A 22,875-nucleotide genomic window follows, 5' to 3' on the forward strand; every position below is an offset into this window, starting at 1 on the left:
TGTGCCAAATTGAAGGAAATTCCCTCAAGGCCTTGTTGAGATAACATGTTCACAATAATGATATGGACACACGGTCACAGTGACCTTGACCCTTGACCACCAAATTCTAATAACTTCATTCTAGAGTCCAAGTGGACGTTTGTGCCAAATTTGAAGAAACTGCCTTAAGGTGTTCTTGAGAGAATGAGATACCACTAAAATCTTGTCAGTTCATCATTGAGTCAAAGTGGACATTTGAAGAAATTCTGTCTAGGCTCTCTCACTATTTTGTGTTCGTGGGATGGATGAACGGATGGACAACCTAAAAATACAATCAAATCAAATCAAATTTTATTTATATAGCACATTTTATACAAAATAATCTCAATGCGCTTTTACATACAACGTGTGTATAAAAACAATTTAAGTCTTGAGAGTAATTCATCCCCAGCCCACCCACCTGCACAGACATACCCAATCACATACGAGATGAGAAGAAGAGTGAGAGAGAGAGAGAGAGAGAGAGAGAGAAATAGATGGATAGAGGCACTATTATAAAGTATAATTAAACTACAGTAAGTAAAGTATTCATAATGCAGCCCCAAAGGGCACAAACCAGTGTTATCATTGGGCCAGTCCCAAGCCCAGATAAATGCAGAGGGTTGTGTCAGATAGGGCATCTGATATAAAATCTATGCCAAATCAAACATGCGAATCACGACTATGACTTCCATATGGGATCGGTCGAGGCCCGGGTTAAAAACGATTGCCACTGGTGCTGTTGACCTACAGGGTGCCGGTGGAAATTGGACTACTGTTAGTTGAAAAAGGAGAGGAGGAAGGCGTGTCCGTAGGCAGAGAGAGAAGAGGAAAGGCAAGAGTCTAGAACTGTGAGTAGGGACTTTGAATGACTTTGAATGACTATGAGAGGGAAAGCTAGAGAGTTGGCTGACATGATGCAGAGGAGGAAGGTGGAGTAGTTATCCTGAAGGAGTTTGTTAAGAATGTTCTGGAGGTGAAAAGAGTGTCAGGTAGGGTGATGAGTCTGAAGCTAGAAATTGAAGGTGTGATGTTCAATGTTGGGCAGCATGGTGGTGTGGTGGTTAGCACTGTCACCTCACAGCAAGAGGGTTCCTGGTTCGATCCCAGGTGTGGGAGCCCTTCTGTGTGGAGTTTGCATGTTCTCCCCGTGTCAGCGTGGGTTCTCTCCGGGCACTCTGGCTTCCTCCCACAGTCCAAAGACATGCAGATTGGGGACTAGGTTAATTGATGACTCTAAATTGTCCATAGGTGTGAATGTGAGCGTGAGTGGTTGTCTGTCTCTATGTGTCAGCCCTGCGATAGTCTGGCGACCTGTCCAGGGTGTACCCTGTCTCTCGCCCAATGTCAGCTGGGTTAGGCTCCAGCCCCCCCGCGACCCTCAAGAGGATGAAGCGGTTAGAAGATGAATGAATGAATGTTCAATATTATTAGTGGTTATGCCTCACAGGTAGGATGTGAGTTAGATGAGAAGGAGATATTCTGGAGTGAGTTAGATGAAGTGATGTAATCTGAAGGAGATCAGTGACTGCAAAGTTGTAGTAGGTTAGAGTGTAGCCAGACAGGATAGGATGGTGGTGTGTAGGATGACTCTGGTGGTTAGGAAGATGAAGAGGACAAAGGCAGAGCAGAGGATGAAGTGGCAGAAGCTGAAAAAGGAAGAGGGTTGTGTGGTTTTCAGGGAGGAGTTGAGACAGGAGGTGCTCCCAAATGACTGGACAACTACAGCTACTGTTATCAGAGAGACAGGTAGGAGAGTACTTGGTATGTCATCTGGAAGGAAAGGAGATAAGGAGACCTGGTGTTGGAATGAGGAGGTGCAGGAGTGTATACAGAGAGGTTAGCTAAGAAGAAGTGGGACACTGAGAGGACTGAAGAGAGTAGACAGGAGTAGAGGGAGATTCAGCGTAAGGTCTTGCAGCAGATTAGGGTGATTAAGGACAGAGATGGGAATGTATTGACAGGTGCCACAAGTGTGATGGGAAGATGGGAAGAGTACTTTGAAGAGTTGATGAATGAGGAAAATGAGAGAGAACAAAGAGTAGAAGAGGTGACCACTGTGGAGCAGGAAGTAGCAAAGATTAGTAAGGATAAAATAAGGAGGACATTGAAGAGGATGAAAAGTGGAAAGGCAGTTGGTCCTGATGATATACCTGTGGAGGGATGGAAGTGTCTAGGAGAGGTGGCAGTAGAGTTTTTGACTAGGTTTTTCAACAAGGTCTTAGAGAGTGAAAGGATGCCAGAGGAATGGAGGAGAAGTGTGCTGGTGGCGACTTTTAAGAACAAAGGAGATGTGCAGAGTTGTGGCAACTACAGAGGGATAAAGTTGATGAGCCATACAATGAAGCTATGGGAAAGAGTAGTGTAAGCTAGACTAAGAGCAGAAGTGAGCATCTGTGAGCAGCAGTATGTTTTCATGCCAAGAAAAAGTACGGTAACACTTTATATGAAGGTACTGTAATAAGCGTTAATTAATGCTTAATAAGCACCAATTAACAGTTAATCAGCACTTATACGATGGTATTAGATGCTTATTAACATCAATAAGACTATATAAGTGTTTATTACAGCATAACTGACAGTTATTATTGCTTATAGGTGCATTATAAGCACTTAATATAAACTTTGGTAACAGTTTATAAACCTATACTAAATATTAATAAGATGTCTATTTACATTAATTATAATTTATAAGGGTTAATTATAGAATAATAGCCACATTTATTACTGGTTTATAAAACACTATAAGACCCTATCAGATTAAATATATATGATAAGGTGTTTATTAACATTAATAAGACCTAGTGAGTGTTAATAATAGTATACAACACATTTATTATTGGCTTATAAGATATTATTGGGTACTAGAACATCCTTAAGAGTTTATCAATTTATCAATATTAACAAGATGTTTATTAACATTAATGAGACTATAAGGAGTTAATATAAATGCCATATTATGGTTAATAAATGCTTAATTATGCACTTATTATACAATGTTCCACAAAGCTCCCATCAGTTTTCTGAAAGTGAGTGACAGAAGTCTCAAAATCAGCTTAGGTCAAATATGGTGGCAGCGGCCTTCAAGACACCCTCATCAAGGTTGCCAAACCGTGTGGTGAGGTTGTCACAGAAGCCATTGATCAGTTTACAGTTGCAATCAAATTTATTCAACCCCCATTGCATATTAGGCTTATTGGCAAAATATACAATTTCTCAGCTGTTTGCAATAAACAAATTACACAAGAACTGTTTAAGTAGTTCAATGAAACTAATATTACAAGGTTTTTTATCCAAATTCAACACAAAATGCTACTTTTAATGACTACTGCAGTCTCAAAATTATTCAACCCCTTCATGACAAGCATCTTCAGTACTTAGTAGAGCACCCTTTTGCTGTTATGACCTGCTGCAAACGTGATGCATAGCCAGACACCAGCTTCAGACAGCGTTCCTGAGGAATCTTAGCCCATTCCTCATGGGCAATGGCCTCCAGTTCAGTAATATTCTTGGGTGTGCGTTTTGCAACCGCCTTCTTCAAATCCCACCAGAGATTTTCTATGGGGTTCAAGTCAGGCGACTGTGATGGCCACTCTAGAATCTTCCATTTCTTCTTCTGAAACCAAGCCTTGGTGGACTGTGAGGTATGTTTGGGATCATTATCCTCTTGGAAGGTCCAATGACGCCCAAGCTTCAGCTTCCTCACAGACGGCACAACGTTTTTACCTAAGATTTCCTGATACTTGACTGAATCCATCGTGCCCTCCATACGCTGCAGGTTTCCAGTGCCAGAGGCAGCAAAGCAGCCCCAGAGCATCACTGAGCCACCGCCATGCTTCACTGTAGGCAGGGTGTTCTTTTCAGCATATGCTTCATTCTTCTTCCTCCAGACATACCGCTGTTCCATAGGCCCGAAGAGTTCCAGTTTTGTTTCATTGCTCCACAGAACAGAATTCCAAAACTTCTGTGGCTTATGTATATGGTTTTGAGCATAATGGAGCCGACTTTTCTTGTGCTTTTGGGTCAGTAGTGGTGTATGTCTTGGAGTCCGGGCATGGAGCCCTTCAGTGTTTAGTATGCGCCTTATTGTACAAACTGAAACCTCAGTGCCTGCTGCCACCAAGTCTTGCTGCAGGTGTTTTGCAGTCACTCGAGGGTTTTTGAACACTTGCCTTCTCAGGAATCTGGTGGCAGCCGCTGATAGTTTCCTCTTTCTGCCATGTCCAGGTAGTGTAGCCACTGTTCCTTTAACTTTGAACTTGCAAACTATGCTTCCAACTGTATCTCTAGGAACATTCAGAGCTTTTGCTATTGTTTTGTATCCTTTTCCTTGTTTGTGCAAGGCAATGATTTCTTCTCTGAACTTTTTGGACAATTCTTTTGACTTAGCCATATTTCTAACATGCAATCAAACGTCACTCTCAACAAAACCCTAGCTAGTCCAGGTATTTATGTGTTCTGTCTCAAGCACACCTGAACTAATGAAGCCCTTGATTAGTTGCACCAGGTGTGCTTGAAACAGGGGGTTGAATAATTGTGATTAGTTGCATCAGGTGCGCTTGAGACAGGGGGTTGAATAATTTTGAGACTGCAGTAGTGATTAAAAGTAGCATTTTGTGTTGAATTCGGATAAAAACCATGGTAATATTAGTTTTATTAAACTATTTCAACTGTTCTTGTCTACTTTGTTTATTGCAAACAGCTGAAAAATTGTACATTTTGCCAATAAGCCTAATATGCAATGGGGGTTGAATAATTTTGATTGCAACTGTATCTTTAACTCTGCGGAAGTCATCATCATCCACTTGTTTCCTGTTGAGTTTTACACCAGAGAAGGTGTTTCCGGGAAAAGGTCCCACTTCATCCAGGAATTGCTTCAGATGCTGACCTGGGACTGCCTGAAATACAGAGTAAAAAACTTTCACTGTCACAATTGCTAAACATACACTGTAGCATACAAATTCCTCTCTAGGGAGTTTATTTTGTTTACCTGCATGGCTACAAGAGCCAGGGTCGTCTTCTGCAGTCCATCTGACACCATCTGCAATGTCAGCCCATCCCTCTGAAAGAGAAGGCTCAGAATTAAACCCATAAATATATTTAATCTAACTTCCCTTGTTTTTAATCCACAGCCTAGTACTGAATTACTCTCACAACGGTTTCACAAGAGTCATAATAAAACACTCACACACTGAGCCTGATACAAACTTCAATTACCAAAATGTATGAAACGCTCCTTTAACCTTACTGACGGAGAGGAATGAAGTCAGGCTATAGCGTTGGCAAATCAGCAGGAGTAAACATGAACATGATGCAGCCTATATCCATTAGCCTGCTCAACATAACACACAGCTCATCGATGCTCCTAACGTATTCACTCTGCTCATCCTGCTTTACACAATTTATTGTCACTCTTGTATCTCAACCATATGCATCTTCACACACATTTCACTCACTTTAACTCACACAGAACGTCATTAGTGACGCACTTAGCTACCGAAGCTATTTCTAGCGGCACCCTCCACGAGCACGACACACACACACACACACACACACACACACACACACACACTCTCTCTCTCTTAATCAAAGTCAATGTCACAGTTACACACTGAGGTTCTGCTAAAACATACTACTGTTGGGTGTTCATTACACTCAGCTTACCTGTAGGAAATTTAGAAACATGACTGGCTACTAGTTCAAGCATGACCTTCATCTCTGTAGCTAAAGTTGCTAGCCTAATTATTACTGACTGAATGAATCGAGTACACCTCTTCTGATTAACTGTAACGTTACCGTCATTATCATGAACATCAAAATTTAGAACACACAGTCACATTTTATAACTTTGTAAGGCCATCATTTACATGATTAGCTGAGTTGCTAGTGTTAGCTATCGCAAAGATCTAGAACTAGCTAAAAATCAACAAGCTAGCCTATAGCCTACTTAAACAAACTAACTTACCACAGGGGCAGAAACAGATGAAACATCGTCTCCAGAGTCCCAAAGCCAAGTGTCACATCCTACTCCAACTGGAGCGGCACTGGAGGGGCTTGCATCAGTTTTTTCAACCATCTCAGCATTGCTAGGTTCTGTGCTCTGATGAGGAGTGGCGAGTAGCATCCAGCGTGACCTTCATGCTGTGAGTTGAGATAATATCCCAGGATGCATTTTGCACAGTTTGGCGATAGCCTTTACTAGTTCTTAACTTTCTGTTTAAACGATTAAAAGTAACGTCAAAATTATGTCTAGATGTGATGACTTTGCAAATAACACGAATTTTAATACAGAATTGACATGCTTCGTTCTGAAGAGGTGACACTTCAAATAGCCGATTAGATGCGTTATGGGCTGTATCGATAGAGAAATTACTGCAGGCAACAGCGGAGAGAGGGAGAGGGTGGACCAAAGAAGGGGTTCCGCGTGTGTGTGCATGCGCGCGCCTGTGGAGCCAGATCAGGTGCAGCAAAAGCCACTGTATTTTTGCTGTTCATAAGTTTTTATTGAAATTATTCAAGCAATAAAAGTGACGTTCAGATACCCATATGTAATGACGTTGTAAATAACACCCATTTCGAAAGTGCTTTGACATTTTTTTTGCTGTCCCGGAATTGTCCCAGACACATCATCTTTGTGTCCCAGTAGCAATTTTTATAGTCCCCGGGACACCATTCGTTTCGAGCCCTGAGAGCATATTAATAATTTATTAACCTTTATACGACACCGTTCCCACTTCAGATCCGGTAGCTGCAAAGGATCATTATTAACTATTATTAACACCTTATTAATTTAATCTGATAGTGTATTATAGTGTCTTATAAACCAGTAATAAATGTGGTTATTATTCTATAATTAACCCTTATAAATCATAATTAATGTAAATAGACATCTTATTAATATTTAGGATAGCTTCATAAACTGTTATCAAGTTTCTATTAAGTGCTTATAATAACTGTGTTAATTACAGATATAGATACAGATACAGAAAGCTTTATTTATCCCTGAAGGGCAATTCAGCTTCTACAGTCCACCATCTAGACATACAACCATTCACACAACAATAATACATGGCAGGAGTAGCATGATATGGCATGGGTTCAAGTACAGTTAATATAAGGCAGACAGCAGAATAAATAGTAATGATAAGAGAATAAGAGAATTTTTGAAAAAAAAACAAAAAAACATAGAGAATAAAATAAGATAAAATAACAGCCCAGAATAAAAAGTAATATGTGCTTATTAGAAACACATATTAATAAATTTAAGAAAAATTGTAAAGAAAGTGCCAAGTTAAAAATGAGTAATAAATAACTGAATAAATAAATGGATAAATGAATTGCACACAGCCGTTCTACCTAAAGTGCCTTGTGCCAAGAACAGATCAGTCAATAATAATTTCCTTAACTCAGTATTTAACAGTGTAATAGCTGAAGGAATAAATGATCTTGCATAACGGGTTGTCTTTCTGGGAGGCAGCAAGTAGCGCCGACCTGATGGCATAAGAACGAATTCATTTCCAAGAGTATGATGTTGGTCCATTAGACTTTTGGCTTTACGGAGGACACGTTTCTCCCAAAGAGAGTTCAAGTCGCACATTTGGATTCCAATAATTTTGGAGCAGACTTTCACAGTATTGTTTAAACAATTACGGTCCTTCACTCTTATATTACCAAACCAACAAATAAAAGAAAAAGTAAGAGGGCTCTCAATATATGACAAATACACAGTACAAAGTATAGATTTGGAGACACCAAAGGAATTAATCCTGCGCCATAAATGAATTCTCTGGTGGGCACGTTTGACCACTTACTTACTTACTTATCCCCATTACGCCGGCTGGTGCATAGGGCAGCAACAAAGTCCCTCCATTTCTGTTTGTCTCTGGCCATCTTTTCTATGGTTCCCCAGCTCTGATGGTGTTGCTGGAGTTCCTTCTCTATTGTCCTCCGCCATGTCAGTTTAGGCCTCCCTTTCCTCCTTTTGCCTTCTGGGGTCCAACATAGTGAGACTCTTGGGATGGCGCTGATGTCCATTCTGAGGACATGGCCAATCCAGCTCCACCTTCACCTAGTCTTGCTGGGTGATGTTAAGAAGTTTATTGTTTGAGATGGTCTTGGGCCAGAATATATATGTAGGATTTTGCGCAAGCATGATGTATGGAATGTGGATAGTTTACGGATATCACTTTCTGTCGTTTTCCAGCACTCTGCACCATACAGTAGTCTCGACAGTACGCAGCTTTGGTAGATGTGGAGTTATGTTTTTGTTCTACATTGGTGTGATTTCCAGATTTGTTTAAGTTTGTTTAAGAATGTTGTGCGTGCTTTGTTGATCTGGTGTTGAATGTCCTGGCTTGTTCCTCCATCATGATGGATGATGCTTCCAAGGTAAGTGAAATGATCTGTATTTTCTAAAACCTGTTCTTCTATTTTTATATTTGTTGGTGTACTGGTGTTAATGGGCATGACTTCAGTTTTATTGCTGTTTATAATTAATCCAACTTATTGGCCATATTGTTGGAGTCTGTCCGTCTTTTCCTGCAGGTGCGTGTGTGTATGTGATAGAAGGGCTATGTCGTCTGCAAAGTCAAGGTCTTCAATGGTGGAGTAGAGGGTCCAATGAATCCCCCTTGCCTTGTCTTCAGTGGTTTTCCTCATAACCCAGTCTATAACAAGGTTGAAAAGTAATGTTGACATCACACATCCTTGGTGGACTCCGGATTTAACCAAAAAGCTGGTGGTGTTTGTTCCTACAGTACATGAAAAGCCGTTGTAGAATTGTTGGATGATGTTGACTATGTGGAAGGGGATGCCATAGCTCCTCATTATCTTCCAGAGGCTATCGCGATGGATGCTGTCGAAAGCCTTCTGAAAGTCGATGAAGTTGATATAGAGCTGTCATTGCCATTCACTGCACTGCTCTATTATGTTCCTGAGAGTGAAGATCTGGTCAACGCATCCCTTTCTTTTCCTAAAACCAGCTTGTCCATCTCTGAGCACATTGTCAACAGCTGCTGTTATTCAATGTATAATGATTTTGCCGAAAATTTTGCTGGGAACAGAGAAAAGTGTAATGCCCCTCCAGTTGTTGCAGTCGGTTAGTGTGCCTTTCTTTGAAACCTTAACGATTACTCCTTTGGTCCAGTCCGATGGTATCTTGCTTTCCACCCAGATGTTAGTGTACAGTGGAAGGATGATGTTAGCAGCTAATTCTGGATTGACTTTAAAGAGTTCTGCATTTAGGTTGTCAGCGCCTGGGGATTTACCATTTTTCAGTGATTGAATGGCTTGGATGATTTCTATTGTTGTTGGTGGGTTTATATTGATGTCTAAATTTTCTGAAGCTTCCTGTATTTCTAAAGGTTGTAGAGGGGAATCTCTGTTGAGAATCTCTTTAAAGTGTTCTGTCCAGCGATCTTCTTGTTCCTTTACCGTGGTGAGTAGTTGTCCTTGTTTGCTTCTGATATGTGTGCTGTTTCTGAATTTTCTTCCACATATCAGGTTGGTGATTTTATAAACTGTTCTTGTTGGCTTTGGGTGGCTGCTTGTTCGGCTGCGCTTGCCAGCTCCTCCAGGTAGGCTCTCTTGTAGCCTACCTGGAGCCTAGCCTTAGCTAACCTAGCCTGTTTTTTCGCCACTGACCGGTTCAGATCGCCAGTGCTATCTCTGTAAATAGCATGCTAACTTAGCCTTTCCCTTACCTCTGGGCTGTGTGATGTCACAAGCTCTGCTCCACTGTGTCTGAAGCTCTCTCTACTCGTGGGACAGCCGTTTTCTTGAGGAAGAGGTGTTTCGGGAGTGGATGTCTTCTCTTCTTCGGCTGGCAGTAGTCATCTTGGGAGAAGGGAGCACTGCAGACCCGATGGTCTGCAAGGCGCAGTGTCTGGACAGGAGTGTTAGCATCCATTTGTAGCTCAACTAGCCACAACTTCAGCATCTCGCCGTCCGACAAAGGCAGCCTATGAAAGCTGTACGGGGTGCTGCGCGACATCCTGTTCTTGCGTTCGGAAAAAAGGCCCGTTTATTTGAGCACTCCAAAAACTCCGGTAACACTCCAGGGGGTAGCACGTAAAAGACTCCGTCCTCTGACTCTTCTAGCGTAACACACACTTCACACACACATACTCATTTACATTACCAAGCAGGGACAACTTCCGCCTTTCTGCTCCAACACTGACTGACAGCTGACTCCACTCATTCACACTCACCACTGCCCCATGGCCGCTACCATATGCTATTTACAGAGATACAGCGATCTGAACCAGTCAGTGGCGAAAAAAGCACTTTTATACTGGACGCATTTGCAGCTTGTTTCGCGGCTCAATACTGAACCAATTTTAGAACGAGTGGTACCCATGAATCATACGCACACATACACATGGGGAAATAGAGCCCAGGTTGAAAAATACCTTAGTTGTCCTTTAAAGTTGCACCCTCAAAATGAACTGTCAAATAAACACGTCCAATCTTCTCCCTCAGTTCGGTACAAGCATATTTTTCTTCAGCCTGCATACCACACATCTTCATAACTCTCCCTCTTAAAGTGACATTATTCTAAAGGGTATAAAGGGTAGGTACAACAATTTTCCCACTTCACAGGAGGTAAGTATACAGGAAAGTAATGTTTTTTCAACTATTATGTAAAATAAACTATGAACTAAAACATGTATTGAAATGAAATGTTTTTAACTGGACACACTGATATAAACATTAGTTTAACAACAAGATAACACTTATGCCTGGTACACACTACACGACATTTCTGTCCGTTCTGACAATCAATATGTCACATTAGGTGATTGTGAAGTCATAAAATCGTGCCGTAACTTGGCAAGCAGAAATGACACACTACATGATGGTCCACACCAATAATCCCCAGTCATCTTTCACGCCGTGTGTGATGTCATCGGGTTATTCTTATCCTATCTTTTATTATTATTACTATTATTTCAGTCACTGTGGCTGTTCATGTGCCAGTCGAAATGTTGTAGTAATGTGAAAAGTGCCACCAGATGGCAGGAGCTACATTTGAAGTACTGTACGCAAACATGTAAGTCACTGAATCCTCCACAGCAAGTTCCTGCAAATGTTTCATAATAAAAGCCTTTTTAGAAAATAAAGGGATTCTCTCAACCAAATTTATAAGGGGCTTTTATTTATATGAAAGAGACACAGGAAGTGTTAAGTTTGAAATGACAGCGCAATGCATGAACTTTATCAAGGCAAACGGGAGCGGATAAAAAGTAAATATATAAAAATACAGAGAGAATAATAAAAACCAACCTGTTTATTATGCAGTCTGTTTCAAATGAAGCTGGTAGCCTCTGCAGTTGTGGTAAGTAAAAGCCCTGCCACTATTTTTTAATTTTCTCACTTTATGTCCGCCTCCATTATGAAGAAGTGCCATTGTTTGCTAGCTTGATGCTAATGGCAGTACTCACCAGGTTGACAAAGTGCCTCTGCTGTTAAACACCATAATTTTTCCCTTTTTACCCTATTGTGGTAACATCCCTTGAGGAAATATCAAAAAGGCTGGGGTCTGTTGCCGTACAGTTGTCTACGACAGCAGATCACTCCGTGTTTCTATTTGTCAAAGTGACGGCTGTGACGGGAGCAGCCCTGAACGACAAAAAGAAAATCAAACATGGGGCATCGGTAGCGTAGTGGATAGTGCCGCCGCCCCATGTACAGAGGCGATGCCTTGCTGCAGCGGTCACAGGTTCAACTCTGGCTTGCAGCCCTTTGCTGCATGTCAACCCCCACTCTCTTTCTCACCCCATTTCAATCTGTCCTGTCCATTAAAGGCAAAAAGCCCAAAAAAAGAATCTTTTAAAAAAAAAAAAAAAAAAGAAAGAAAATCAAACATGCTAGACCAGTGGTTCCCAAATTTTTTGTGCCCAAGGCACACCAAAGGACAAGTAAAAATCTCAAGGCACACCTATTGTGCCAAATAGCCTTTATAACACGTGTTATCACTCATATCAGGTAAAATATCTGTAAATGTGCATAATTATTTACTAATGCCAAATAAAATGTGACAAAGACAACTATATTACTCATGAAATATTTATAAACGAAATATTTCAAAAATTAATTTGAAACTTCATCAAATTAGGCTTCATCAAAGCAGCAACACACCCATTTAAACCAGACAGGTCACAAAATTAAAAACGAGGAAAAGAAAACTCAGCAGAAATTAAGCACAAAGAACTGTCAATGCAAGGAAGCTGCACTGTCCATTGTCCTGAACTACAAATTATAAATGTAACATTTTGTATCAGCATTGAAACGTGTGCTATTGTAAATATTTTGCCTACTTACAAATTAGTGAGACACATGTGCCTGTCGGGGTGCGCAGATTTTTTTAATCCTTGGTGGCACTGAGGAGAGGGCCACTCGCAAGTCCTGTTCAACAGAGAGCCGTGACCTCCTGTTGTTCTTCATGTAAACCAGAGTAGAGAACGCCAACTCACACAGGTAAGTAGTGGGGAAAAGAAGAAGTGGCTCAATCGCGTGGTGGGAGATGTTTGGGTACTCTGATGCAGAAGCCAACCAAAACTGATCCAGTGGGAGCTCACTAAATTTGCGTTTCAGTGTGCGGTCCACACAGAGCTCTGCGCACTCCTCTCTCTCTTTCATAGTGAGCTTTTCTGTTGAGGATTCCTGGTTGAATGGGTCTCGGATCCAGTCATAGTCCTCGATGTAAGCCACACGTGGAAAATAGCGCTCAAACCTCTCTTTTAAGGTCTGAAGGTGTTCGGCATATACAGTGCGCTCCCTAGCTGCCTGTGGCACAGCTGATGCCAGCGGGAACATGTCCATGGAGCCCTGTTCCAAAGCCTCGCGCCACAGGATAAGTTTGCCCATAAACCCCCGAATCTTGTCTGTGGATGATAAAATGTTTTCATTCCTGCCCTGAAGCTTGGCGTTTAACTCGTTGAGATGCCCAAATATGTCTGCAAGGTAAGCCAGCCTGGCGCACCACCTCTCATCCGCGAGCTTGTCCTTATGTGGGACAGCGTGTTCACGTGAAAATTCCAAAAGCTCTTCCCGAAGCTCATAAAGACAGGAAAGGACTTTCCCCCGTGACAGCCAACGTACTTCTGTGTGGAGGATCAGGCTTTGGTGGTCGGCTCCCATCTCGGCGCACAGCTGGGAGAAGAGGCGAGATTTCAGGGGCCTTGATTTGATGTAATTCACCATCTGCACAGCCTGATCCAGCACCTCAGTCAACTCCGGGGGCATGGTTTTGGCAACTAATGCCTCTCGATGCAAAATGCAGTGGTTTGTCACAATACGTGGGTTTTGTGCTTTCACCTTAGCAATAAATCCTTTCACTCTCCCCGTCATGCATGCCACACCATCTGTGCAAAGACTGACGCACATATTCCAGGTCAGATTGTTCTCTTTTAAATAGTCATTAGTTACCCTGAATATTTCTTCTCCCGTAGTATGGCTTTCCATTTCTTTGCAGAAGAAAAAGGTCTCTTTGATAGAGTCACCATCAACATATCTGACGTTTGCCAGGAGTTGGGCAGCCCCACTAATGTCAGTTGACTCGTCTATCTGGAGAGAAAATCTGCCGCTCGCCTGCAGTTTCTCTGTCAAATGTTGCTCAATGTCTTCTGACATGTCGTCCATTCTTCTTTTGATTGTATTATCGGACGACGGCACTTTGGATAGCTCATTTGCGGCATCTGGACCCAGCATGACACCTGCAATTTTTTTGCAAGCGGGGAAGATGAGTGTCTCCGCTATTGTGTGAGGTTTCTTTTGCTTTGCAATAAGCTCCACTAACATGTAACTAGCCTCCATTGCCTTTTCAGACACTTTCACAGAATCCAACAAACAGTCTTGCTGCCTCTGGTTCAGATCCCGAGCTCTTTTGAAGTAGGCCAAGTTTCTCCCAACATGGGAAGGATGTTTGGTTTCCAAGTGCCTCTTCAGCTTGCTGGGAACCATGTTAGCATTAGCTAACTTCTCCCGACAGAGGACGCACTCGGGCTGAGGAGTGGTGACATCCCTGGTCCAACTGAAGCCATAAGACAGGTAACTGTCATGATACTGTCTGCTGACAGTTTTTTTTCTCTTTTCTTTCGGTGGGTTGTCGGCAGTCTCTGCACTGGTGGTTGGTGGTTTGCTCCGCACAAGAAAGCGCTCCATTTTCCCTCTCGTTGTTTCTCTGTTTTAACATTGAATGTGTCACAGTCTAATGGTGCGTTCCAGGCAACCCGTAATTCGTGTTTTCACAACCTGTAACCTGTGAAAGTGCACTGGAACGGCAGTCAAACCTGTAACTTCCCACCCGTGAACTCGTACCAAATCGATGTACTCCCAGTTCCGACCTCTGACGTCACATAACCCACAAACAAATGTGGCAGCCCCTGTGGATGCGGTGATGCTGCGTCTGATACACGGTGAGAAATAGACTTTAGGACAATGTAAAATAAATTTGCATGTTGCAATCATAATATGTTAACATAATATGTTCAACGTTAAACAGGAAGTAACTGGCAGTTTGCCATAACTTTCCTGGAACGCTACAAAGTCGTAACTCTTGACTTGAAGTCGTGACTTACGAGTTCAGAAGCCTGCCTGGAACGCACCATTATAATTCCCACCTGCACAACTGCGTGATCAGCGAAATATGGAGTTATCTTTGAGGGGTTTTTTTTTTTTTAAGAATTGTTTTTAGGTAGAGTTTGCCTCTGTATTATGAAATGAGTCCATACAAAGTAGTGATATAGTAAATTAAAAAATCATTATTTTTCTGTAATTGTATATTGCAATAATAATGTATGGTTGTCACAAAATCCCACGGCACACCAGCGTGCCGCGGCACACCCTTTGGGAACCACTGTGCTAGACTTTCTGTTGGAACGTCATGAGGCGTCCCAGACGTGGTGTTGGTTGTCGTCTACTATGTCACACTACACGAGATAAAACGATGGATTATCGTGTACAACACTCATTGTCGTTCACGATCCATTCCGGACACTGTACGGCACTGCGTCGGTCTATAATCGGGCTGATATCGTGTAGTGTGAACCAGGCATTATGAACACCTTTAGATGAGTACTGACTAGTATACAGTTACATAATCAAATAAATAACTACGTACCTGGTGACTATCACAGCATGACAGATAGGTAACTATTTATTTTCCTGTCTAGCTGTATTGCCTTTATCCATCAGTACATTGGTAGGCCTCCCAAGTCCATTAAGTCACTGGCAATATCTACCATTCCAACATACTTAATGTATATTAACATTATACATGCTCTAACGTGTAGTACTATTATTCACAGAAAACCATTTCTGTCACCTTGTTACACTGTAACTCAGCCATTTCTTTAAATAAACTTATTAATCTTCTTATGTGTAGTCCCAAGAAATGAATTTCTGAACAATGTCTAATAAATCATTGCAACTGTATTACTCAACAGATATTCCTCCAAACAAATATGAACCAAAATTAGCATTAGCTATGTTACTATGTATTCAAACAGTAACTTAACCTTCAAGTCCCTACTTTCTCAGGTGTGTAACGCAAAGTTTTCCTTGTTCATCATATGTAAGGATACATCTTGGTTGGCATGTCGTTTGGCTCATTTCCTCTAGGATTAACTCTGACTCATCTCCTGCTCCTGATGTCTTTTCACCTCCACTTGATCTCTGTTCTGAGTAGTGCCCTCTCCATCTTGTGGCTGGCTTCTTTCATTCTGGATGAGTCTTTCAGTCTCAGTTCCTACTCTGGGGAGTTGTTTTGTTGAGGGCTTGAAGTAGGGCTGGGTGGTATACCGGTAATGGAGCGGAGCCTGTGTTGCGTTCAGGCGTTGTCACGTAAATAAGAAATTCCAGCACTTGAATAGGCCATAGCGCAACACAGCAGCATGTCAAGTGGGCCGAACCCAAGCAAAATACTGTCAAATACCATGAAACCGATATGGTTTAAAAAAAAAAACAAAAAAAAAAAACGTGATATGAAAATTTTGAAGACTAGAGCTTGTGGATTAAGGTGAGTATTTTGACTGTGTCCAGGTAACCACATGGCATATGCTTCCTCACTTGAATTTATTGAGTCTCCATGGGAAGTCTGGGCCTTTACTTTTGGTTTTGGCATGCTATTCTTTCCTTTCTTATGGTCCTTACTTCTCTCTTTCAGGTGTTTGATGCTCTGGCTATCAGCAAGGTAAGGACAAGGCAATAGATGATTTCTATGTAAAGTTCTCTCTCTACCCTCTCCATCCAGAGGTTTCACAACATACACTGGACTGTTTGCTCCTCTTCTCTCTTTGACCACATGCACATGGTTTTCCCAGTAAGCACCTATCTTTCCTGGCCCTCCTCTCTCTAATAGGTTCTGGATCAGTGCATGGTCTCCAGGTTCAACAACAGAACTCCATGGTCTCTGGTTGTAGGGTTTTTGCCCTCTTTGATTAGCTTTCCTCATGTTTTCCTTTGCAATGTGATAGGCTTCCTGCACTGATCCAGAATTAGACTGTGGACTGTTGCTCCTTCTCTAGGAAACAGCAGGTCAATGGGCAAAATAGTATGCTCTCTCCCGAACAGCAGGAAAAAGGTGGAAAATCCTGTTGATATGGACAGTAGAGTTATGTGCATGAATCACTTTGTTCAAATAGTCCCTCCAATTAGGTTTTTGTGTCTCCTCCTGTTGAATCGCCCAGCTGGGTTGGACTGGGGGTGATATGGAGTTGTCCTTGAGTGCTATATACCACTGTAGCTTTGCAGTGTCTTGAATAACTCATTTTCAAATTCCCTTCCCAGGTCATGGTTTTTCAAAGGGAAGTCATCGAAGATCTTGCATGCAGCTGTTTTGCCAGACTTATTTGAGGTTGCATAAGCCAGTGCAAAGTGGTCTTCTATTATCAGAATGTATTCCATTCCACCTTTGCTTCTCTCCAGATGTAACCAATCAATGGAGATCATTACAAGGGGTGCTGATGTTGTTTTGCTTTGCAGAGGTGTTCTTGTTCTTCTGTTTGGCTTTTTCTGTTTCAGGCAACGGCACACTTTTGTCAAATAATGTTCAATTTCCTCTCTCAATTTTTGTCCAAATGAATTTCTGTCTGTCTTGAACTTCTCTGTCACTGGCTAAAGATATCATTCTGTCAGCCCCTAAATGGCCCATTTCTTCATGTAGTTGCTGATAGATCTGTGACTTGAACTTCTCAGGAACTACAAGCTGAGTTCAGGAGTTTGTTTTTCATCGCAGCATTCCATCATCATCCAAATGAAGTCAATGCCACTCCCTCAGGAGGTATTTCACTGCTGTTGACTCTTTGATCATTCATTCTGTTGTTTTAGAGTGATGAGTCTGTCACCTCATCTTCTCTTTGACCTGCCAGTTCAGGTAGTACATCTACATTACACGTGATGGCTGAAATCCAATCAGTGTTGCCTTTGTTCTGAGCTTGCAGTCCTTCTCCAACTGATGCAATGTCATCTGGTTACACTCCTCTGTGCATTCTTCCATTATCTTGTCCATTTCTGCTGGTTGACGGGATAGGAAGTCTGCATCACGGTTGACAGTTCCTGGTCTGCATTTCAGAGTGAAGCGGAAATCTGGTAACTCCAGCCCCCAGTGATGCCCCACAGAATTTAGTTTTGCTCTCTTCATCACTTATGTTAGGGGGTTATTATCACTGTATACTGTGAAGTGAGGGGCATGGAAAAGATAATCACAAGATCGCTCTCTTACAGCCCATTTGAGAGCTAAGAACTCCTGCTTTCCTGAATGGAGCCTGTAGTTCTTCTCTTTGGGTGTGAGTGTTCATGATCCATATTCTATCACTCTCAATGCTCCTCCTTGTTGCTGATACAAAATGACCGCAAAACCTTCCTCAGACGCACAAATGGCCTCTAAAGATCAGGATATGCCATTACTGGAGGATCTGTGTGTCAACCAGTCTCTCCAACACTTGCTGATGAAGAGCTGTCTACTCCACTGATTGAGATGAGGGCAGCTGGGGAGAACGACAGCCAGAGCATTTGATTGATTGATTGATTGATTCTTTTAATGACCACACAGCCAGGCTGGTGGAATTTGTTTCCAGTACAGCTCATTGGTACAGGTTCCAAAATAAAGGACATTAAACATAAACATAGATATACATACAGACAAACACATATTCATAATACATAAGGGCCATGCCTAATCCTCAGCATTCAGAGTTCAGAATGTTTATTGCAATGGGAATGAAACTGTTTTTGAAGTGGGTTGTTTTGGAGGCAATTGTCCTGTAGTGCCTCCCAGAGGGCAGTAGTTGGAAGGCATAGTGGGATTAGAGATAATTTTGCGGGCTCTGCGCAATGTCCGTTTGTGGTGAAGTGATTAGAGGGATGGTAGGGGTGAGCCAGTAATTTTGGATGCTCTGTTAATGATGTGCTGTAATTTCTTCTGGGAGAGTGTGTCGAGACTACCGAACCAGACTGTAATGGATGAGGTGAGAATGCTTTCGACGATGGCTGTGTAGAAGTTGAAAGGGGATCCTCAGCCCCTCATATAGTCCCCCGCGTGTGATGAGGGTGATTTATGTATGGCTGTCCTCACTGACAAAGCTGTGATGGTAGCCTTACCTTCCCAATCATCCTTAGCAAAAACCTCACTCTCTTCCCTCAGCATGTCTTACTTTTTGTTGTTGCTCTGATGTTAAGTGGGATAGATTAACAGATGGGTCCCAAAGTAGTTGCTGAGGTTTACTTTCGTTATACCTTTCCACTGTTGTTTTCTGACATGGTTTCACTTGGCCATTATTGCTCAAATCTCTATTTTGATTTTGTGACTCACATATAGCTTTTTCCTCAACATTCTTTACAACACCTACAGCATATAACCTGCCAAGTACAGTTCTGTTCTGTAGTCTAATTTCATCATCTGCGTTGTTTTCAGCCACAACAAAAATGGTGGCTTTATCTGTACTGGCTAACTGTACTAACTGCTGTTTTTCATCCAGTCCAGTAGGCCACGGTGTGTCCTCATTTGGTTCCAATATGGCATACTGCTTCTTTCATGCTTTTATTGAGTTTGCCACAGACCACCTTTACCATTTTGTGCTTTGGGATGATAACATCCTGTCTTCCCAGTCTTGGTATCTGACTCTCTGAGATGCCTTTTTGCTTCTTCAGTAATGAATATGCTGCTCTTGCCTTTTTGTGTTCGACATCAAGAGCTGATCCAAGACTGTGAACAAATTTGATTGCTACTGTTCTGTCTGTAGACACTTTGGTCTGTGCTAACTCTTCAATGACACTGAAACCTATTATTAGTTTTGAAAGTGGAACTGTGGTCACCAGTAAGGGCACAAGCAGTTCACTGTCCTTATTTGCCAGTGAGCTGATCTCCACTCCTATCCAGCCTTCATAGGGTATCCCTGTCCCATTTACAGTGGTAAAATCCAACATACCCTCATCAAGGAGCTCTTGCACTGGTCAAATGTCAGTATCTGGTAAGTGTGTCTTTTTTTCAGTCCATACCAACAATAGACACTTGGGATCCTGTATCCCATAACACTATGGTTGGAACCCCTCCCAGGTTACAGTGCATAAGACTCTTGCGTCCTACTTACTTTGCTGTTATTTCCTGTTTTCTTGTCAGTGAGGTCTACCTAGTTAGCACAGCAGCATTGTTAAGCTTATAGTGGCAACTTCTATTCTGCATGTGTTGGCAATGGTATCCTTTCTTTTCTGACAGCCTATTGCCCAATGTTTACTACTGCCACACTTGTAATAGTATGTACATCTTCCCTCTGGATTTGATTTTTTACACTCAGAACACTTCCTTGGAGTTCATTTAGCACTACCAGAGTTTCTCTGCTTAGTTTTAGCTGGTTTGTCTTCCTCGCTTTTTGTATTCGTTTGGCTGAGACTAGCAACATATCTATTGATATCTGCACATACAGCATCATCTTGTAGTCCTGTCAACAGTGTTTGTAAGAGCTGCATCTCTATGAGTTCAGGGTTGTACTTATCCTACCTTGGCTCTCTAAGATGCAACAGGACTTTCTGTCTGAGGTCCATGGTGCATATTAGAAACTACACAGGGGTTTCTTTTGGCTCATGGACAGGGCACGTCAGTGAATGATAAAGTTCTATGGCATCTTTCTCTATGAAGTGAGTCCTAAGGACTTGACTTAAAGAGCGCAGTGATAGTTTTTTTCTGCTTTCCAAGTAGCTCTATAAATTAACTTCAGGTGCAATCTCACCTTCATCATAGCCTTTTTGCAGTCCATGTTAAGTCTGTCTTTCAAGGCTGGTAAAATTCAGTTTGTCTTTTTGTCCCACTTCACCAATTTGGCCAATGATCCTGACATCTTTACTGTTCATGGGATGCAGATTCACCTGGCCTCTGGTTTGCGTGGAGTCTCTTTCTTTCTGAGTCTGTTAAGCTGCTTGGCTGTGGTGACAAAGCTGGTTGAGGCATAGTACCATCTTCTCTTCACAGGGAACGCTCTACAACAGTCTTTGGCTGCCCACTTGTCTCCCCTTCATGTGCTGATACATTATGTCTCCCAGCATCATCATCATCTTTTTCTAAATTGTCAATAAAATCATTTGTGGCTAAAAGCACTGACAGCCCTGTATCCTGTAAACCACTAACTTCTTCACTCTCCAGGTAACCCAGAATCAGTTTTCTCAGTAACCAACATGAAGACTTTATCTCCTTGCTGGGCTGAAGTCCTAGCTCCTCACTTACTGCACTGAGATCAGTGAGTGATAAAGTTAAAGTTAGTTTCTTCTCAACATCAGCCAGTATTGTTCCCACTCACTGTCCATAATTATTAAGTCTTTGTTTTACTCACAACTTGAAGAAAACAAGTGTGGTTTGTTTATTTTCCTTCCATGTTTCTTTTCTGCTGCATCTGTGAGCTGGTTGCTGCTGCTAGCCGACATGACTAGCTGGCTTGTCTGCCCTCATTGTCCACAGCGAAGCAGTCTTCTCCACAAAAACACACCTTTGTTTCTAGTTGACAGCTTGCTTGAATCAGTTCCCACAAAACACCACAAATTATGTTGCACCATCAAAATGAACCATCAAAAAAACATGTCTATCTTCTTTTTGCAACTTTTATTAAACAAAAATCCCTCAGTTCAGTACAAGCATGTCATGTCCAGGAAATCTGGTTGTGTTTAGTTTTCTGTCTTGTGTCTATGCTGTCTCGTGGCTTCCTGTTTTATTTTGAAATTTGACTCCCCTCTCGTTTTAGGTAACTTGGCCCTTCCCCTTGTGTGTCTCCTGCTGGTCTGATTGTCTTCCCTGCCCTGATTGTTTCCACCTGTTCCCCATTACCTCGTGTATATTAGTCTGCATTTCCCTTTGTTCTGTGCCAGTTCGTCTTGTCCTGTTTCTTAGATGCTCCCTGCTCCCTGCTCCCTGCTCCTTGCTCCTTGCTCCTTGCTCCTTGCTCCTTGTTCCTTGTTCCTTGTCTAGTCAGGTTCTGTATGTCTTTGATACTTTGTCTTGCATTTTGCCTTAGTCAAGTTTTGTGTTACTTTGATACTTTGTCTTGCTTTGCCTTAATCTAGTCTTGTTATTTTGATACTTTGTCAGGCCTTTTCGTTGTTACTGTAGTTTTTCCTCAGTGATTTTTAGGTCTAAAAGTGTTTGCAGTTTTTTCCTCTTAGAGTGATTTTTCTTTTGCACTTTGAAATTAAAAGATTGTTTATTGAAACTTTGTCTTCTGTGTCGTGTATTTGGGTCCAAGTCCTAGTTCGATTCTGACAAAGCATATTTTTCTTCAGCCTGCATACTGCATTTCTCCATAACGCTCCCTCTAAAAGTGACCGTGCTCTCTTCTAAAGGGTAAGTCCAACAATTTTCTCACTTCACAGGAAGTAAGTATACAGGTAAGTAATGTTTTTAACAATTGTAGTAATAAAAAATATGAATGAACTAAAACATCTATTTAAATGAAATGCTTTAACTGGACACACTGATATAAAAACAACATCCCTAGTACAGAGGATATCTAGAATATCCTCATACTTTACCTGTCCAACTTTCTGTGCAGTACAATCCTGGTTGGATGTGTTAAGAAGCTGCTTGCTGTCTAACCCAAATAAAACTTAAACTAATGGTTCTTTGAATAATGTTACCTAAAACTGACCTCAACACTGGACAAAATATTTACCACTGACCTATACTTAACCTACAATGCTTTTTTGAATAAGAAAACAAAGATTTGTCCCGCAACAAGAAATAAATATCATAAAAAGCATTAAATTAAACATTCTTGTAAATGTAGACACTCTGTCACAGTTCTTATTTTATGTTTTAAATTACAAATTATAAGTAAACTGTTTGTATTCCTTGAAAATCATTGCTTCTTTTCATGTTCTGTGAGATATAATGTTAAAATTCCTGGCAGAAAGTGAGTTCTAAGAATTAGAAGGTTCTATCTATACCTGTCATTAAAACCCCCATTAACAAAACTGATTTTAATATTTTACAGACAGCCCTTTTGGCACTGAGTATATTTTGTGTGTTTTTTTTGTACGTACCAATGGCCCTTTACACATGTAGTGTGCTGGCTGTCTTGTGATAGTTTTCTATGAACACTCTACTTGACGACCCTTTTATGATTTAGCTTTGTTGTTGTGCTACTCCTGCTTGTCTATTCTTTTGGTCGTATTCTGAACGACTGGTCACGGGACCCTTTGATGCTGTTATTTATATATTTCTGCATCAAATCTGACAGTCACACGTGTATAAATTTTGTATTTGTATTCATTATTCTGACGATTGCTGTGATTCACACACAGTCATGCAATTGTCATTTATACAAAAAAATTTTCTGCTCTCAGCACAGGCTGATTTGTCACATGATCCAGTCACAT

General features: G+C 41.5%; 1 protein-coding gene across 4 annotated transcripts in view; it reads right to left on the minus strand.

Annotated features, from left to right (window-relative positions):
- pde5ab (phosphodiesterase 5A, cGMP-specific, b) overlaps positions 1-22,875 on the minus strand; it is a 317,570-nt gene that overhangs the window by 84,053 nt on the left and 210,642 nt on the right. The gene's annotated exons all lie outside the window — the stretch shown is intronic.

This window comes from Epinephelus lanceolatus, chromosome 22 (assembly GCF_041903045.1).
Source record: "Epinephelus lanceolatus isolate andai-2023 chromosome 22, ASM4190304v1, whole genome shotgun sequence".
In the NCBI taxonomy this organism is placed as follows: domain Eukaryota; kingdom Metazoa; phylum Chordata; class Actinopteri; order Perciformes; family Serranidae; genus Epinephelus; species Epinephelus lanceolatus.